At 37.7% G+C, this 19,223-nt stretch overlaps 1 protein-coding gene across 1 annotated transcript in view; it reads right to left on the bottom strand.

Annotated features, from left to right (window-relative positions):
• Positions 1-19,223, bottom strand: part of FDX1 (ferredoxin 1) — a 77,387-nt gene that overhangs the window by 49,348 nt on the left and 8,816 nt on the right. The window lies entirely within an intron of this gene.

The raw sequence follows: 19,223 nt of genomic DNA, 5'->3' as shown, positions 1-19,223 counted from the left end.
ATAGTAGGTCATGAATATTAAAAGCCCTAAATTATTTTTACAGGTATGACTCCAAGCTGCTTTGTAACCTTGGGTAAGTCACACTCCTAGAACAGTTAAAATGGAAGTAATTTTTTAGGATGTCACTCTTACATGAGCAATAATGATGATGTATCTTGAACAGTCACTTTTAAAAGGACCCATTAATTTTCACAATGCCTATTGATCATTTTGTTGTGACCGAAATAACCAGGCCCAACTCGAGTGCTCTAATCCAAGAGACAGTTTATTAGCCGGCGGCTGTCCTTGCCAAGGAGCAGCCCCGAGACGCAGGGGCACAAAGGTTTTAAGCCCTCGATTCCATCCCCCACATCCTTAATTTTTACACAAAAGACTATATCTCCTCCATTCATTAACTGATAACTAAGAGGTGGGTAAGCAAGCAGGGGTACAGAAGCAGAATGCGTCATTGTTAAAATATTTTGTACCTATAGGCAGTGATCCGGCCAGTAAAGCCCTTTAGTTAATAAATTTTTAGCAAATAACTAACTAGAAGTGAGACATGGCGGTTAGCACGTACCATGTCTTATCCTTAACCTATTGTTTCTAAAGGTGAGGTCACTACAATTTGAGTTTTCTCTTTTGTTCTTTCTTCCCTGCCTCAACTAATACCACTAGAATTCATGACTTTTGGTGAGACGACCATTTGTTTCCACAGAAATAATTCCATTTCTAAAGTGGTTTTAGAATCTGTTTCCGGACTCTCTAGAGTTCCCACTGTGACTCTCCTGATCGTTTAATAAAGCTTGCTTAGATGCAATAGCCTCCTAACAGTTACGTCTATCTCTTTAACAATCATTCTCCATTATGTCTGCTCCATCTTTGGAATTTCAATAAATTCAGACTGCCCATTTCATGTATCTCTAAGAGTACATAAAAATGCTCAGCTTGGATATATCCTTCAACATTCTCTGGTCCAATCCCTTGGCTCTATATTCCAGCTTCTAATACCAGTCTCAGAGTCTCCTGCTTTGATTACCTGGATGGACATGCTTCTCATTCACTCTGTATTCCCTTTGACCTAACATCATGTTTATATATAAACCCCTCATATCTGCAACTGTGAATAACAAGTATTGTCATTGCCCTTTTCTGTCTGTAATTGACTCATTCTAGCCCACCAGCCTACTCATCATGAAAATGAGACCAGGCATAGTCTGTCGTTAAAGTGTTGTTCCAAAACTCAAATTGTAATGTGGCACTCTCTAATTCCAAGGCCAACAATAAAATGTCAGTGTAGTTGTTCAAGGTTTTATGACTTGGCTGGGTATGAAGCACAAAAGATCTTTGGCAACAGAAAGCTGGTGAGGAGGGAAACAGAAGCCAGCTCTTTGGGAACACCCACTACTGGAACAGAAATTGAACTGACCAAGCTTCAAAAGCAGATCCTGGAGAAGGTTATCAGGTGAGGCAAAAACAAGAGGTCTCAACAGTCTCAACTACCAATTCAGAAGTTGGTGGGGTGGCAGTGGGGATTTTAACCAGGCTGGCAGCATATTATACTCTTCGAGTTTTTACCTCACAAAGCATACATATAAAACCTTGCTGAAGACTCCATTTATTCTTTCAACAAATAGTTAGGCACCAACTGTATACCAGGCATTGTGCTGGGCACTCCTGGGTACACAACAGAAAAAGAAAACAGGCATGGTGATTTCCTTGGCAAGCTTTGTTAAACAACTTGGCATAAACCACTCTTCTTTATTGTCTTGTCAATATTAGAATAGCTTTTGGACCAGTAGATGTGGCTTCTAGCCAGTGCACTTATGCAAACAATTCTCAGATGTGGCCAAGATAACATTATAGCTTTTTTTTCTTGGAATAATGACACAATTTTTCAATAAAAGACATCCTTCATAGACAAATAACAAAAATACACATTGGTGGTCTCTTAGTGTTTTGAATTGTCAAGGAGTTTTTTTTTTTTTTTCAACTGGCCATCCCTCTATATTCAGTTTTTAAAAAATCCAAACCAGGACTCTTAAATAGTTAATCATCACAACACAGTTTTCAATAATACATCCATGTATTTATGCCAATTTATGTCGAGAGTACTTGGTGATCTAACATGAAATTATTAGATTTTATTGAACTTGGTTCTCACAGTAGGACTGGTAACAACAACAACAACAAAATAGTCACTGAAGAAGACACTAGTTCCTATCACTATGCATCAGTTTCCAGTGAGAAAGAAAGCTTACAGAAATAAAGAGACGTGTCATATTCTTGGCTTTGAAGATACACTTGTTGTAAAGATGTCAGTTTTTAATAAAACCAACCTAGAAATTTATTATAGCCTAATGAAATTCTAATGAAATCCTTTTGGAACTTGGAAAAATAATTTTAAAATTTGGAAGAATAAAAATATGCTAAAATAACCAGAAAGATCCTAATATAGAAGAATCTTATTTAAACTGCAGTATTTACCCCTGAGCCACTTCTACAGGAATAGACAGATGATGAATAAAACAAAATATTAAGTACAGAAGTAGATCCTAATATGAATGGGATTTGATTATATAATAAAGTGGTGAAAAGAAATGTGTTATTCAGATAACCGTCTAGTCATTTCGAAAAAGAAGAAAGCTGATCCCTACCTTGAACTTCCAGATGGAATAAAGGTTGAAATTTTTTTTAAATAATAAAGTATTGAAAACTTTTAGATGATGTAGATGGTGGAGGGCTTGAAACCTGCCAAGGGAGAGATTCCCCACTGAGACTTTATTAGTGGTCTTGGTGTAACAGGGTACCCTGCCTCTGACTTCAGGAGTTGGAGATCAGTCCTCCTCCAGCCCACACATATGACCTGTGGGGAACATTCTACAACTTTCTGACTAAAGAAGAAAGTATTCAAGTCTGGTTTTCAAATGGCTCTTCCCCAATATACAGACACTAGCACAATTAGGACTGCTGCACGTTCTGCCCACTTTGCGGTGGCCTTGAAGGGCTATCAGTAAGGAACATCTTCCTAGGGTTAGAACTTGAATCAGTACACCTCATTGCCCACCTTCCTGGAAGGTGCAATGGCCTTAGGATTTACGATTCAAGGAAAAAGGCTTCAGTCAAGGGACATATGAAAGATTCCACTGAATTGGAAAATGAAACTCTTACCTTGCCATTTCTTGGCAAACAGAAAGGAAAGTCCAAATGTAGGCTGGGTGGTTAATTCTGACTATGAAGGGAAGGAGAGTTATTGTAGCACAATGAGGCAGAGAGGTGACCCCCAGATACACCTTATCACACTCCATGGCCAAAGTTAAAAATCAGTAGGGGACGCTAGTAACTCCGCAAAAGCAAGGGCACTAAGGGCTCAGATTTCTTGGAAAGAGAAGTTCAGGTCACCCCAACAAGAACCCCAACCAACTAAAGAACAAGTGGAGGGCAAATAATTGGTTTTATAGTTTCAAGATAGTATAAATAAATGTATTCTGGCTTCTGAATCCCATGAAGCAGGCTGACTAACTTTAACATAACACCATATTCCCATGTTAAGCGCAAAGTCTGTTCAAGTTTCAGAAAAGAAGATACCTCTTCTTGCTTACCAATATTTCTGCAGAGGAAGTTTACACCATCTGCTATTTTTTGTCTTGCTCTCTCTTCAATCCTCCTCAGCCCCTACCCCCTGGCCCTTAAAATTCTCTCCATCTCTCTCTCTTTCTGCACTATGATAACTTTGCTATTTGTAGGCCCTCAATTCACCAGGCTATTTCCCACCTCCATCGCTCTCTCCTTATGCTCTTTCTACCCTTCCTTCCATAGCTGCTAACTTACTACCATATAGGATTCAGCCTAAAAGCCTCTCTGAAGCTCAATGAGTATCTGCCCAATAGAACTTACCACTTTCTCCTTATTTCTGTAGGAGTGTCTATAATACTTTATTGGCATTGCAAGTTTACATGTTTGTCTCTGCTTAACCAGATTTACCTGCCAGTGTTAGAGGCAGGTTGAGAATGAATAGACTTTCAGCCATAGACTTTAAATGAAACAAATATTCCTCTAGGTTTGCTCTACCTAAATAACTAAAGTTTATATTCACAAGTACATAGAAAGAGCCAGAATTAATTACGTCCTCTAGAACATATAAAATAGAATTATTTTTCAGACCTAATATTTAAGAGAGGAAAGGATAGTTCAGCTTCTAGGCCTGTGGCCCCTGAAAGATCATGATAACAACCAATCAGCCTAGGCCCCAGTCCTGTGACTCTCCTCTTCCTTTTCCGTTCAAAGGGCAAGAGGAAGTTGTTCAGGCATACCATACTAGTCTTTAGCACATTTTTCAGGATTGAAAGTTCCAGTGATATTAAGGCTTAGAAGAGTTCAGTACTATTGCAGTGTTGCAATTTGCATTTTGGTTACAAACCAGTCACTCACCGACTGAGTTCTTCCTTCCCCTAACAGTTTCCCTCAGTGTGATAATTTGTTTGGTAAATACATTGTATATTAATAAAGTGGGAAATTCTGGGAAATTTTCATTTCTCTTCTTTTTTCTCAAAGATACTTTTCCAAGAGGCGCATTTTTATTCACCGTCATTGTCAGAAGCATGTTTAACATACAAGAGTCTTGACACCTCTCCAAATGGTCCCTATTTCCTCCTGTGTATATTTTTAGTCATCTTCATATCTGGTTGACCTGCCTAATTTTAATCATGATTCCGCGGGGCATGCGGCTACTCACACCTAGATTTCTGCTCTGTGTAGTTACTCATCAAACCAGATTTTTTTTTTTAATTTTTTTTAGGCGTGGCAACCCTTGGTTGACCTCACAGATTGCAAGGACCTTGTCAGCTTACAATCCCTTATTTTTTTATTTTTTATGCCAATAGCACCTGGTCTTCCTAGGTGGTCTTCTATCCAAGTACTAACCAGACCCGACCCTGCTTAGCTTCCCAAACCAGATTTTAAATCCACAAACACAGAGCAAATTAGATACCATTAGGAAACTACATTACAGTTTTTGGATAGCAGAGGCTATTTTATGCACTAAAGCAGTAACTTACCAAACATTTCTTAGTGATCTGAGAAAAAAATTGCTGAATGTTTCATGGTATTTAATTTGGTTCTAGGAAGTTAAGCAAAGGGAAGGTCTGAGTTAATGTGAACAAATGACTAATCATAGTTCTTACCTATCCTAAAATCAATACTGTGGCCTAAGTGAGCAAACATATACAGGAAATGTGCTTAAAGATACAGGCCTCGCTCTGTGCACACTGGAATGCTTTATTTTCCTCTCTCAGGAAAATAACCTAAGGAGAAATTTCTCCTTCCCTCTTTATCGCCCTCAAAGGTAATTCTTTACTTTCTACATCAAGTAATAGTTAAAACATGCACATATTTTAAAATCCCATGTTACCAAATATTAGGTATATCATGTACATGTTTACACTGTAGTCTTGAAACACACACACATTTTAAACTTAGTCAATATTTATCATAATAAAAGAGTGGTCCTTCAATGGCTTTATAAAATACCCCATCTCATTCCATTATAATTGCTGCTAAATCCTCAAACACTACAACCTCAAGGAAATTCCCAACAATTTCTTTGAAATAATCTGAACAAAAAGGAATATTCTACAAATATTATGGAACATTTACTATGTGCCAGGCACTGTTCCAAACAATGAAAATAAAAGAGACATCATCTTTACTTTCATGAAATTTATAATCTAGCTGGGGAGATTGATATAATAGATCTTTACTTTCATGAAATTTATCATCTAGCTGGGGAGATTGATATAATAGATCTTCAGTAATAAATGTCTAATCAAACTCTGAGGATTTTAATCCTAAGAAAATACTGAATCCATTCTGGTAAAGTTGCCATTGACCTTCATATGTCTAAATCTAATGGTCAATTTTCAGTCAATCTTAGCCTCTCAAAAGTATTTGATACAATTGATCACAACCTCTTTTTCTAAACATTTCTCCAATTGAGAAATTTATGACTCTTAAGTTTATGACTCCTAAATTTATTTCTGACTCCTAAATTCATATTTTAAGCCCCAGCCATTTTTCTTAATTTGATACTTCTATATCCTTCTGCCTAATCAATGTCTCCCTGTTAGATTAACTTTTAATCTATATCACAATTTTACTACCTCTCACCACCTTTATGACTGTTATCTTAGTTCAAGACACTGTTTTCTATCATCTCTAAGTAAAGGGAGGATCTGAGCTAATGTGATTCCCAGCTAATGTGATCAGTAGATTCCCAACTGATTGATCTCTTAGATTCCACTCTTTTGTTCTATCCTCTATACAGCAGAGAGACTTTTTAAAAACTTAAGTCTGATTATGTCATTTCCTTGTGTATATTTTGTCAATGGCTCCACACCATACTTACAGTAAAATCCTTACCATGACATATAAGGCTCTATATGGTCTGGTCTTTGCCTAACTCTCTGCTCAGCTTCTTTACTACTCTTCTTGTTATTTCTTGAGTTTTCTCTGCATATTCCCACTTTGAGGCTTTGGCATTTGCATTTTTCTGCCTAGAATGTTGTTCTTCTGGATGTTATGATGGCTCTCTTCTTCGTTCATTCATGTTTCTGTTCAAATGTCAACTTTTCAGAGAGGACCCCCCTTACTACTAAATTAAACTACTAAAACAGCACTCCCTCTTTACCTCTTTATCTTCTTGGCCTGCTTTATTCTCTTTCTAGTTCTTAGCACCCCCTGACATTGTGTGTGTTTATTTGTTTATTGTATGTCTCTCCTATAAAGATGTAAGATTCAAGAGTTTGGGAACTTTTATCTCATTCACTCTTAGATCCCCAATGCCGTGAACAATGAGTGCCTGGCACATTGTAGGTACTTATCAAATATAGTTTGCATAAATAAATATGATAGTAAAATAGAAATTATAAGGGATGATAAAACATATATGAGTGTAACTTTGATTGGGGTATCAGTGAAGATGGTGAAGGAAGCACACATGCATTCTGGTTAACATCTAGAAATAGAAAAGGCAGCCATACAAATGTGAATAACAGTTTTCTAACACTCTCACTACAGTGGCACAACCCTCTGCCTGAGCTGACCCTTTGGTGATAAGCATAAAAGCTCTATTGAAGAAAAATGTTTTCACGTATAGTTTGGTTTTACTTTTTCCCAGAGAAATGTGAGAAGCAATATCCCATTTATCTGTGTAACAGATCTGTTAGGTATTTGGAAAAGAGAGATGAAAGGAGAAGGAAAAAGAAAGGAATAATACGTATTTTGTCTTAGGCAATAAAACAGAGAGAAGTCTTGTGACATACCCAGCATGATAGTGGTAGAGCTAGACACGTAATTGATCCTCTTATTACTGATCTCTGCTACCAGGACTTGAGATTAGAGGAGAAAAGAGAAGTTTCTGCATATCTATCCAGAGGGGATATATTTTCTGTTATATCTTCTCAATCCAAACCACCACTTATAATTCACGTCTTGACTCCCTTAAGGTCTGCAGTATAGGAAATAGGAAAGAGTAGGAGGAAAAAGTTAATGCTCTATAAATATTCGTGGAATGGATAAATTAATTGGTAAAAATAAAGGGAACAAGAGAGAAAGTTTTGTTGTGTGTATATAGTCACATACATGAGTACAATTCCTAATGATTTGGACCTATGTGAAGAAAAGAAATTTAATTGATAGCATAAAAAGAATCATAACTTGTGGAACTGGAATATGGAATTAACTTGAGAATTTTATCTCCATTTTTCTGGCTTCTGTGTTTTTACTCTGTGACCTCTCAACTACCAGATAGCTTTTATTTATGAAAAGTAACTTTTCTTCAAAATTACGAACTGTATCAATCAAGTACAACTTTATCGATTTATCTGATTTATGTAATTTATGTTTTCCCACTTCTGTCCAAGCATATGGTAAGATCGAAATAAATGGTAACAACGAATATCAATTTGACTGGCCCTTGGAATTTCTTAATCCCATCCAACTAGGTATAGGCAGTCCACAGAGGATATTCTTCGATATTCTCACAAATGTGATGCCTGTGGCTACAGCACAGCATTTGACATTTCTTCCTGTTCTGCTCCTGACATGGGCCTCGTGGATGCTAGGACCTCAGGCTGTGACTTTCTGCATGCTTCTCTGTGTCAATGTCTCTGTGATTCTTTCCCATTTCACTCCCAACTCTTCAAACACTTATCCGCTGGCCACTTCCTCCCCATTTCTGATGCACAGCATGTTCTATTCTTTCTTTTCTGTGACCTACTGAAGTGCAACAGTTCTTATCCATATGTCCGGACATCACATTCATGTAACAACCTGCTATGACACAAGTGCCAGGATATTGTTTCTGAGAAATTAACACTGCCTTGTGTCTTACTCATCAGGAAAAAATGAGAGGTTTTGGAAAATAAAGTTAAATGGCTGCTAAAAAGCCATTCCCGAACCTCTTTTTTATGCTTCCCACTATATACCTAAAAATCAGGTAACTTGCTTTTCCATCTTTCTTTGCATCTAGAGATGGCCCTGGGAACCAGTGCTGGCCCATGGGACATAACGGGGGCCTGCTGGTCAAGAGGGAGGGGGTTCTGAGAAAAATTCTGCTTTTCCAAAAACAGATGAGTCTGGTGTTGCTTCTTCCCTTCTACCCCCTCTTCCTCTCTTGCATGCATAATTGATGACTGAATCTGCAGAGCCATCTTGTAACCATGAGAAAAAGATTAGGAGAACCACAGACACATCAACCCTGACATCACTGACTTGGAGAACCAAGGGCAGAATTTAACTTCTTATTAAGTGAGAAAAATAAACCTGTTCCTGTTTGAGGAACTGTAGGTTTATTATTTGCAGATGAATGCAAGTCTAACTGATACACAGGTACTGCCACACTTCTACACCATAGCCCTCTTTAAAGATAGCAACCAGAGCTTTATAAGTCAAAGTCTAGGACTTCTTAATCATCATGGAAGAGCTAAGATGTTTTTATTTTTTAAAGTAGGCTAATTGGAGAATAGAGATGAATTATTCGAGAGAAGGGAGGGGTCCAATCTGAAGAGAGAGACTGAGAAGGATAAGAAACTATTAGATTTTACAAATAGTGGGGACTTGAGTTGCTCCTACACACTGAGGAGTAGGACCCCAGATGGGGGTTCCCTGTATCACCAAGTACTGTAGCCCTGAAAGCAGAGATAGCAGAGTCCTTTGTAGCAGAGTCTGTGGTCAGTAGAGAAGATTGGTGTAAAAGATATTTCTCTTCCTGCCCAATGCTTGGAGACAACTAAGAAGCAATTGAAAATGTCATCATATAGTAGCAGAAAGAATATAGCTCTATGTAGACTAAAGACCAGGCTTCCTGTTAACCCACAGGCTCTGATATTTTTGTTCAATCTAATTGTGGGTGAAGATATGGCAATCAATAATGCCTGATATTGGACTTTTTGTCTACCCTAATAAATAGAGGATTAAGCTAGATTTAATTTTTTAACCCGATCTGTCTTTATATTTAAAATGAGTTTCTTGTAGACAGTATATTCTTGAATGTTGTTTTTTATCCAATCTTTTCATTTTATCCAAACAACAATTTTGTTGTTCAATTGGTGTGTTTAGTTTGTTCCATCTCTTTCTGCCTTCTTTTAGATTATTTGAGTACTTTTTATCCCATTTTATCTCCACTATTGGCTTACTATTTAAACTTCATTTTCAAAAAATTTTAGTGCTTATCTCAGGGTTTAAAATATGCATCTTTAATTCATCATAGTTTACCTTCAAATAACATTATAGTAGTACTTCACATGTAGATAAAGGCCTTATAACAGTATATTTCCAGCTCTCCCTTTCTATACTTTTGTGCTGTGGTTATCATATATTATACTTTTACATATGCTATACAAATAAAACATATTGAAACAACTGATTTTTGTTTTAGATAATCAGTTATCTTTTAGATCAGTTAAAATAATTTTATATTTACCTTTATTTATGCCAGAGCTCTTCAATTCTTTTTGCAAATCCAAGTACAGCATATTTCTTTTTAAAGTTAATGAAAATATTTTCCTAAAATTATAAAAATAAAACTATTATGTCATCCAAGAGACTGTCAAGATTTACAGAAGATTCACAGAAGGATTGATGTCAAAGTTTCTCTTTTTCAATGTGATTCTGTTGCAGAAACAAGACCAGTGAGAAAACCAAGCAGCACTTGGAGAGTTGGAGAACTCAGGTTTATTTTGCTGGTGGTCCCAGAAAAGATAGCACTCTGATGATCTAGGCCCCGAGCTTAGGGGTAACATACTTTTACATGGCTTAACAAGCAAAAGCAATACATCTGTGCTTAACAAGCAAAGGCAATACATCTGTTATCTAGACAGAACAAGCAAAGAGGGTGAGTCTTTAGTTGATTTCAAGATCACACTGCCCTTCAGCCTATGCAGCAAACAGGTCTACAGAAGCAGAAGCAAAGGCAATACATCTGTTATCTAGACAGAACAATCAAAGAGAGTGAGTCTTTAGTTGATTTCAAGATCACACTGCCCTTTAGCCTATGCAGCAAACAGGTCTACAGAAGCAGAACAAAGAGCTGATTACAAGGTTAGCCATTGGAGTGGAAAATTCCTCTTCAATTCAATTAAATGACTTACTGCATAGTTGACCATTTCTCTTCTTTGGAAGAAGTTTTTTGTGTTTTCATACTTGTATATATAATCATGACATTTATATTCAAGTAGTTATATAAAGTTCAAATTTTAACTCTTTTGGACTGTGTGTCATCATTACTACCACTAACTGAATATAAAATTGATTCAAAATATGTATTTTAACTGTATTGATTAGATTTTCATTTGTGGCCTATTTATATGTTGATACCAAATTCCATAAAAATAGGCTAGGTATTAAACTAAAAGTCAGTTAAATAGGGCAGAAGCATTTTAAGTGTCCTAAAAGCATAGGATCTTCTGTTAGACATTTAGCAACTGAGATATTTCAATATTATTTCCAAATTTATGGCATTTGTTTTTTTTAAGAGCTACCAAAAAGTACAATATGAACAAAATGCAATGGTGCTTCTAAAAGAGACCCCAAGGTGTATCATAATCAGTCTCTGCGTTCCTCAATTCTCTGGCAGATGGCAGATTCATTTCTTTAGAATATATTTGAAATACAAAGTAAACAATTCCTTAAAGACCTCATTTATAATGGTATAATATTTACAAATATATATTTCACATTCTTTGGCATTTATTTGTTTTTCTGTATGTCTCCATATAGCTCATCAGTCTTCACAGGTAATAAAAATCAGAAAAAGTATTTATGTGTTTTTAAATATCCATGTCATGAGTTAATGGCCCCGTAAGCTGCCAAGACTTAAGTGAATTTCTTTTTGTTGTTGTTGTCATTTCCATTTTAGGGGGGTTTGTGTCAATGGGGCCAAATTCATACATAAAATTCTCGTAAGTCCATGTTCCAAGTTTTACCTTTGAGTTCAGTCATCAGTCTTATTCAACCTTGCTTCTAAAAATACCTTAGTCAGTTCAGGCTGCTAATACAGAATGCCATAGACTGGGCGGCTTATAAACAACAGAAATTTATTTCTTTCAGTTCTGGAGGCTGAAAATCTAAGATCAGGGTGCCAACGCAGTTGAGTTCTAGAAAGAGCCCTTTTCTGGATTGCAGACAGCTGCCTTCTCACTGTGTCATCGTATGGTAGAGAGCAGAGAGAGGAAGCAAGCTCCTCCATGAGTCTTGTAAGGGCACTAATAACATTCGAAAGGGCTCTACCCTCATGAGCTTATTTATTTTTACCTCCCAAAGGCCCTACTTCCTAGTACTGTTACCTCAGGGGGCAGGGTTGCAACGTATAAATTTGGGGGGGGACACAAACATTCATTCCATAACAACAACAACAACAACAACTGAAATTCTACAGGTAGGAGCTCAGGAGGCAAGTAACTTGTTTCTGTGTAACAAAGATTAACAATGTTGCAACACTACCCAAAGGACCGCCATGATCTAAACGAGTAACAGGGCTACACGTCCACTCTAACCCTGTGCATAAGGACATTTCCAGCTATTTTTTTTTTCCATCCCACCTTGAGAGGGGGACACATCACCTCTACCACTGGGTGTTTAGATGAGGAGGCTCACTAGGGTATGAGAATGCTATAGGGGCAGCTGATCACAAAGAGCAAGCAGAGGAAGGACTGGGGAGGATGTTGGAGCACTGCATGGTTAGTGGCAAGCAGCTCTTTATTCAGTCTGCTTTCACAAGCTGAAAGTGTTCTCTTTCCTCACCTTTCCAAACCTATTTTCTACACTTTACTCCCTGCTTTCCCCAGCCAGTCTTATGCATGTCTTCCACAGCTTCCTTCTTTGAGCTTTTGTTTCTGCTAACCAAGTAGGTAACTCATGACTATCACAGTGCTATGGGGAAGAGAAATAGTGTCCCCCCAATACCACTGAGAGAACGGAAGGGAAGGGGAAAAAAACAGAAAGCAACAGATTATTTCCTGGAGGTATTACCCTTACCCTGTCATGTTCATATATGATCCTCAGGATCATATTTTTAAGACATGCACTGTGATATATATAAAACCTCATGCCTGGATCTTTATCTTCCCTCCCTGTTGCTTCCTCTACCTGCCTCTTTAACATACTTAAGTCTGTTGGTTTAAAGAATAACAACAACAGAACACTCTTGATTCTGCCTCTCTCTCAAATTACTTTCTTACCCTATTTTTTCCCTTTAGTGCCAAGTCTCTTGAAATACTCTCTATATCGGTGGTCTTTAAACTGGGGTACAGGTACTCCTAGAAGTATGCCAAGACTTATAAGAGACTATGGTTGAAGGGTAGATTTGCAGATCACACATAATAAATCCACTCCAACTTTTCTATCTCCCTAAACCTATGGGTTCCTTCCTCCATGTCATGCCAGGAAAACTCTAGAACCTCAGTCTTATTGTCGTAAGTCACCAGTCAGTCCAAGTTTCAGTAAATCTATCAAGTAAGCTACTAAGAGGCACCTACAGCTATGTGAGCTAACACATTAAATCTGGAATCTTTAGTAAGTACACCCATATCAATTCGTTTGGCCCATTTTTATATTCTGCCTGCCTTAGTCCAACGCCTTTAAAATCCATTTCCATACGTATTCCCCAGTTTATGATGATATATAGTCACAAAGTCTTGTAATTCTTTTGGTGTATGATCTGTTACCTCCCACACAGTTGTTGTGGCCCTCTGAAGCATGATGAGATTTGAACATAGCTATGGGTCTAATGAAAATGGAGAAGGAGTGTAGTGGGTCTTGACAAGAAAGAACATCCCCTTGTAAGACATATACCTGAAGTGAGATTATCACAGGAAGACTAGTCATCTCGGACATAAGCAAGGAAGTTAATTCCACTGGGAAGGGAGACTTAGAGTGTCTCAGGGGTCTGAGAGTCTCAGTTTCATCTGAGTCCAACTAGAGGTTTTCATCTCAAGCTTCAGGATGCCAACATAATGTCCCAATCAAAGCGCTAAACATCACATGAGATATTTAGCGAGGCTGTGACTTCAGCTGGTGTTGAATTCTGCAGCCACATAGTTTTGCGTTTGATTTTCAACAACATTGACTCTGTAACTACAAGAAATGAGATTCTTTTAAGGATGTCATAGTTTATGGTTCTAAGACCATGGTTTTAACTAAGAGTCATTGGACCTGAGGTTGTCATTTTCTTTCTGTAAGCTCTCCAATGCACACAGAAGAGTCTATAATGGCCAAATACGGCCGCTGCGGGGGCTCCCACAACACTTATTTAATTGGCATTTAATTAACCATAGATGATAACTTAAACATAGTGTTGCTTCATTCCCTAGATTACTAGCATCTCATTTCCCATTGACAAGAAGCTCAATACTACACTCAACCCCCCAAATCCATCTTTTCAGGTCTATCTCCTGGGACTACTCCAGATATGAATTTTATAGCAGTCAGAGTTCACTTAGGAGACAGAAATCACACTAGTAATTAGAACAGGGAAAATGTAAAATAAAGAACTGTTAACTAATAAAAGGTAATTAACTACTAAAAGGGATAAAAGAGAACTCTAAAATATCCGTAAGTGGTAAGTGCAAAAAAGGAGCTACTGCCTATAAGCTAAGGAAGAATGAACAATGTAGAAACAAGGGACTTCTGGGGAAAGCAAATCAGATCTGTTCAAAGAGGGCATGGCTGCCACAGAAATACACAGCCTGCCCATGGTGAATAAGCTTGTCAGAGGGTCTGTGTCAAAGCTGGTCTGCAGAAGTGGCTCATCATTGTCAGAATAAATGGGTGGAGAAGAGCCAGCTTATAGAAACAGGACAAAAGGTGGGTTCGGAGCAGAGAGACAAATGATAACTAGTACTTTAAAATATAAATAAATATTCATATATTTATTCCTCATTCTAGATTTGCTACAAAATAGGCCATAACATCCTTTTGATATATTGTCTGAAATCCAAAAATTCAAATCGACCAGTACAAATGACAAAACAATCACATAATACAGTTTTATGCAAGAGTGACCATCCACCAGCACCTAGTAATTAGTATCTTTCCTCGTTATTCTTTTCCTTAAAATAACTGAGAGTTAGATGCTGAAAACTGGAACCTGGAGAAGAGATATGTCCACCATTAAGAGAAAAAAGATTTTGTATCTAAAATAGGCATGAGGAAACTGTTTATAATCAGTATTGTTTACCTTCAACTAGTTAATATGCCTCCTTTCAAAAGTTGGAGCCTAAATTCCTTCTCGTCATTGTAGGCTTGACTTGACCTTTTTTCAAACTAGAATACAATGGAAGCCATAATGTATGGCTTCCCACACAAAGTTACAGAAGGCATTACCACTTCTGTATTCTGGATCACTCTCTCTGAGGGAGTGGCTGTCAGGAGGACACTTACTTTTGGAAGGTTCCCGTGAGAGGAACTGAGGCCTCCAGACAACAACCAACACCAACTTGTAACCATGAGGGTTGGTCACCTCGGAAGCAAATCTTCCAGTCCCCATCAAGCCTTCAGATGGCTGTAGCCCCTGATTTAATCTTGACTGCAGCCTTATGACAGACCCTGAGCCAGAACTACCCTGAATTTCTGACCCACAGAAACTGTGATGATAATAAATATTCATTGTTATTTTAAGCCACTAAATTGTGAGGTAATTTGTTATATAGCAATAGTTAATTAATACAAATAAATATTGTAGAGCCATGAGGACATTTCACTCTATGAGAGTCTGCTTACTGTACTGGTGTAAGAATGGGTCACATAATCAACATGTTACCCAAAACATGAAACATAATGTGACCAAAATACTCATATACACTCAGTCTCCCTCCTGTTTGAAATTGTTCATGGTAGTATGTTATCTTTTGTTATGTGTAGTTCAAACACTGACATAGTAAGAGCAAAAATTATTCTGTTCTAAATTGAACCACTTTTCACTTCATGACTATTCAGGCAGAATGCTTTTTTGTGTGTGATTTAAAAGACACTTTTGTTTCATATCAGTTTTCATTTTCTATTTGGGAATGTTCTCAAATGTGGGATAAGCTAACCACTGCAGCAATGAGAATGTGAAGTAAATGCTCAGTTCTTTCTATTTCCTCCCCCTCTCCAAGATGACTTGTGGCATTTAAGGAGGCTTATTACATCCCAGCCTTAAGCCCTTCACATTAATTTTGAGACTGAGATCCTTGATGTGTGGTGGGAAAGGATTGGCAGTATCTGGATGAGAGTAGAAAAGAAGGGAAGAAAGTGATATTTCTTCCTGAGAGAGAAAAGGATCAGGGTTTGTCCATAGTGTTGTCTGGAGAGTGGCTGGCTCTAAATTAATGACCCAAAGTTATCAGCTGCCTGGACACTGGCTCTTTTCTAAAGATCTTAAATGTCACCAGTACAGCACTCCCCAATCTGGCTCACTGTGCCTCCATTATTTTCTGATAGGCTTTTTTTTTTCCTCTCTTGATTTTATCGTAGGTCAAAAATATGTGACAAAGACCATATTGACCCTTAGCTGCTTGGATGCGAGTCTCAATCACGATCTCCTACCAGCACTGGTCATTGTAAACAAATATGTATATATATACTTTTTTAATACACAACTTGATTTGTATTCCTAACTTTAAAAATTTCATTTTCAAGAGCAAGACTAGGTAAACCCATTCTAAAATCCCCAGCTGAGAAGACATATATAGGAAGAATTAAGATTAGAGTTAACCAATTATTCTGGAGTCAGAATATGGTGGTGGCACATATGGGTCTGTATTAGGCACAGTGTATGGCATGAGCCAGAGAATATGTTCTGAAGAGTTGGAGCTTTGGGTGATTGCACAAGAAAATAGTATAAGGTTAGATCTGGTCCACTTTCATTCACTGTGGAAAAAAGAGTGTCAGAGTATTAGAGAACATGGAAGAAGCCAGCCTCTCCTGAGCCTGTAGCCCCTGCTCACAGTGTATTCAACCCCATCAACATTCTTTCTAGTTATCTCTTCATGCCTAGCCTAAAGTGGACAGCAATTCCAATTACATCCATGAAAGTTTAGAATGGGGACCAGTCCTCCAGAATAGCCAGGAAAGGAAACCCAGAGGCTGGAGCTGTGGTTCTTATTTCTAGTAAATGGTTTCTAGTTTCTGCTCATTTTCTAATTTCCTTGGGCCACAGAAGAGGCCATTCATATATAAACACCTTAGAGATGACCAGACTATTTATAGTGAAGTTTGAAAAGAGCTCAGTTGACAACTTACAACCATGAAAAACAGTTATGCCCGAAGAGAACTTTCTTCCTAGTTGAAGCTACATTTCCCTTGGGACATAAGAGAAACGATCTCATTGTTTGCGTATTGTGAAAAATTTATCTCCTATCTCTAGTTCCTACGGTCACTGCAACTTTGTCATATTCTTCTAAAGAATGGCTGCTGCCTTTCTCATCACTAATAAGGCCTGTTGTCCTTGGGCTGCAGCCATCTTGGCTGCTATTGCCATTGGATTGACCACAAGGAGATACCACATCACCATCTGTCACCTACACTACTACTGTCTTTATCACCCCTGCCTCAGTAGCCATTGAGTCTATTGTGATCACATCTGCTACCATCTCCTCAGTTGTCATTTCTGCTAACACCTTCTTCAGCATCATCTTTGCTCAGCAGCCACAATCCCAGGCATTGGCTGGCCCGTCATCATCCTGTGCTGTCATCTCCACAGCCTTCACTTTCTGTTGCCTATTTTTCTCCTGAATAACAGAAGAGTAGAATGACCTCTATGTCCCTTTCCCAATAGGAAGATGAGGCTATTCAAGTATGAGGGGTTTTCTTTCACTGAGTGGTTTTATTTCTACATACAAAATGGATTATTTAATAAAAGTCAATTACATACTGAAAACTCTTAGATCACAAGGCAGCTTGGAATAATAATTCTCATAAAAATGATCTATACTGCAAAGTCAAATTATCCATTATGTTCTTCTGAAGCACTGGCTCTCTCCAGCTAACAAAATTTGAAGCAGCCTGTGCCAACGGTGGAAGTATGAATCTGCCAACATCGGGTTGCTATAGACCCAGTCTTGGTAAATGATGTTTCTTCACTACACCCCTTTGAGGGGTGAGAGAGACTGAACAACTCTCCAGGGCCCAGGCTTCAGTCATCACTAAAGTGAATAATTTTTTGCTTTAAAATTTAAGTATAATCTTAGAAGCATCTTAATCTTAGAAGAATAATTTTTTGGACAAAAAAAAAAAGAATGAAAAGAAATAGCTGATTGGAAAATCTTCATGTAGGGGCAGGACTTATCAATAGATAGACCTCAAAATCAATTACTTGAGTAAGGTGTGGCTGTTTCTTTGATCAACATCCATATATCAGCATTTAAAAGTCCTTTGTCTAGGGCTGGTCAGTTTCATAAGAAAGAAATCCTCCTTTTTGGGGTCTAAAAGTATAACATAAGCTTGCCTCTCAGAACTCCAGGAGAGCCCACTAATTAATACTATGACTTTAATTTGACACCTCTCAAACTTGCCTTTTTCAGTGGCTCACCGCCGCTTTCATCTATGTCTAATGTCCCAGTGTTCAAAGCCTCTCTGGTTCAATTTCAGCAGTGTGAATTTTGCTCCAGTTTCTGCAGTGGAGAGGAAAGGGTCCTATAGTAGGGAAGGAGATTCCAGGATACAAACTGCTCCTTTAAACCAAACCTCCTGTTTTTAGCCCAACCCTATATCCCTGCCTTCAAAGATTGCTGAAGACCCATACTTGAATCTTTCTGGAACTCAAGGGCAGAAACTACTTTGCTTCTTGTTATCTTCTTCCTGTAGGCACTTAGATGATTTTAGTGAGTTTTGAGGAGAAAAGAGAAGTCTTTTCTTTTGTTCACTTTATCATATTTAACAAAAATCCCTGTTATTTTTTTCCTGTCTTTCACTTTTTAAAATTTCATCTTTAGTCCATCAAATATTTATTCTGATGTATAAAGGGAGATAAGGATATAAGATGAATCTCACTCTGTGCTAGAACTATTCAAAGATTCATCATTTATTGAACATCCTTTCCTTCCCTCTTATTTGTGGCACATGAGGGAGTAGAGTATACTTTACTTTCAGAAATCAGAAATGGTATAATAAAATTTATGACATTTTCCCTGGGTCTTAAATGATCAAGCAAGTGGAAATGTGTGGAGGAAAGTTATTGAGGCATAGAAAATGTTGTTGGGAACTGTATGAAGATATAAAAATAGATGAGAAATTAAAAAATGAGGTTGCTCAGAAGACAGTGGGCTAGATCTTAAAGGACATTTGACACCATGTAAAAAAGTTAAACTTTATGTGTAAGGCCACCAGATCATAAGGTGATAAGCCTAACATGTTAAGGGATACACACAAACCATCTTATTAACAATTGATTAAGTGGCCTCATGGTAGTTCCTTTTTCACTTATGTTTGGAAGATAACTTATTCAGGTTTTCCTCTCCCAAGCACATTTCTTTATGATTCCATCAATGCCTTATGCCTCTATGGTTTTTACTTCTTTTTGCATCTGAATGTGACACCACTGAAGTTACTCATCTCAAATATGCTAAATAAACTCTTTACACATCTTTGGATGACTGGAAAACAATACATATTCACAAAGGGGACCCAAGAGAAGTCAGTAGGAAGTAAAAGCCAAGAGACACTTGACAACTGGCTAAGCTTTGAATGTACTACTCAACTACTGAACAAAT

This window comes from Pteropus alecto, unplaced genomic scaffold (assembly GCF_000325575.1).
Source record: "Pteropus alecto unplaced genomic scaffold, ASM32557v1 scaffold267, whole genome shotgun sequence".
Taxonomy (NCBI): domain Eukaryota; kingdom Metazoa; phylum Chordata; class Mammalia; order Chiroptera; family Pteropodidae; genus Pteropus; species Pteropus alecto.
The sequence above is the reverse complement of the archived record's forward strand: the minus strand, read 5'-3'. Positions and strand labels throughout refer to the sequence as shown.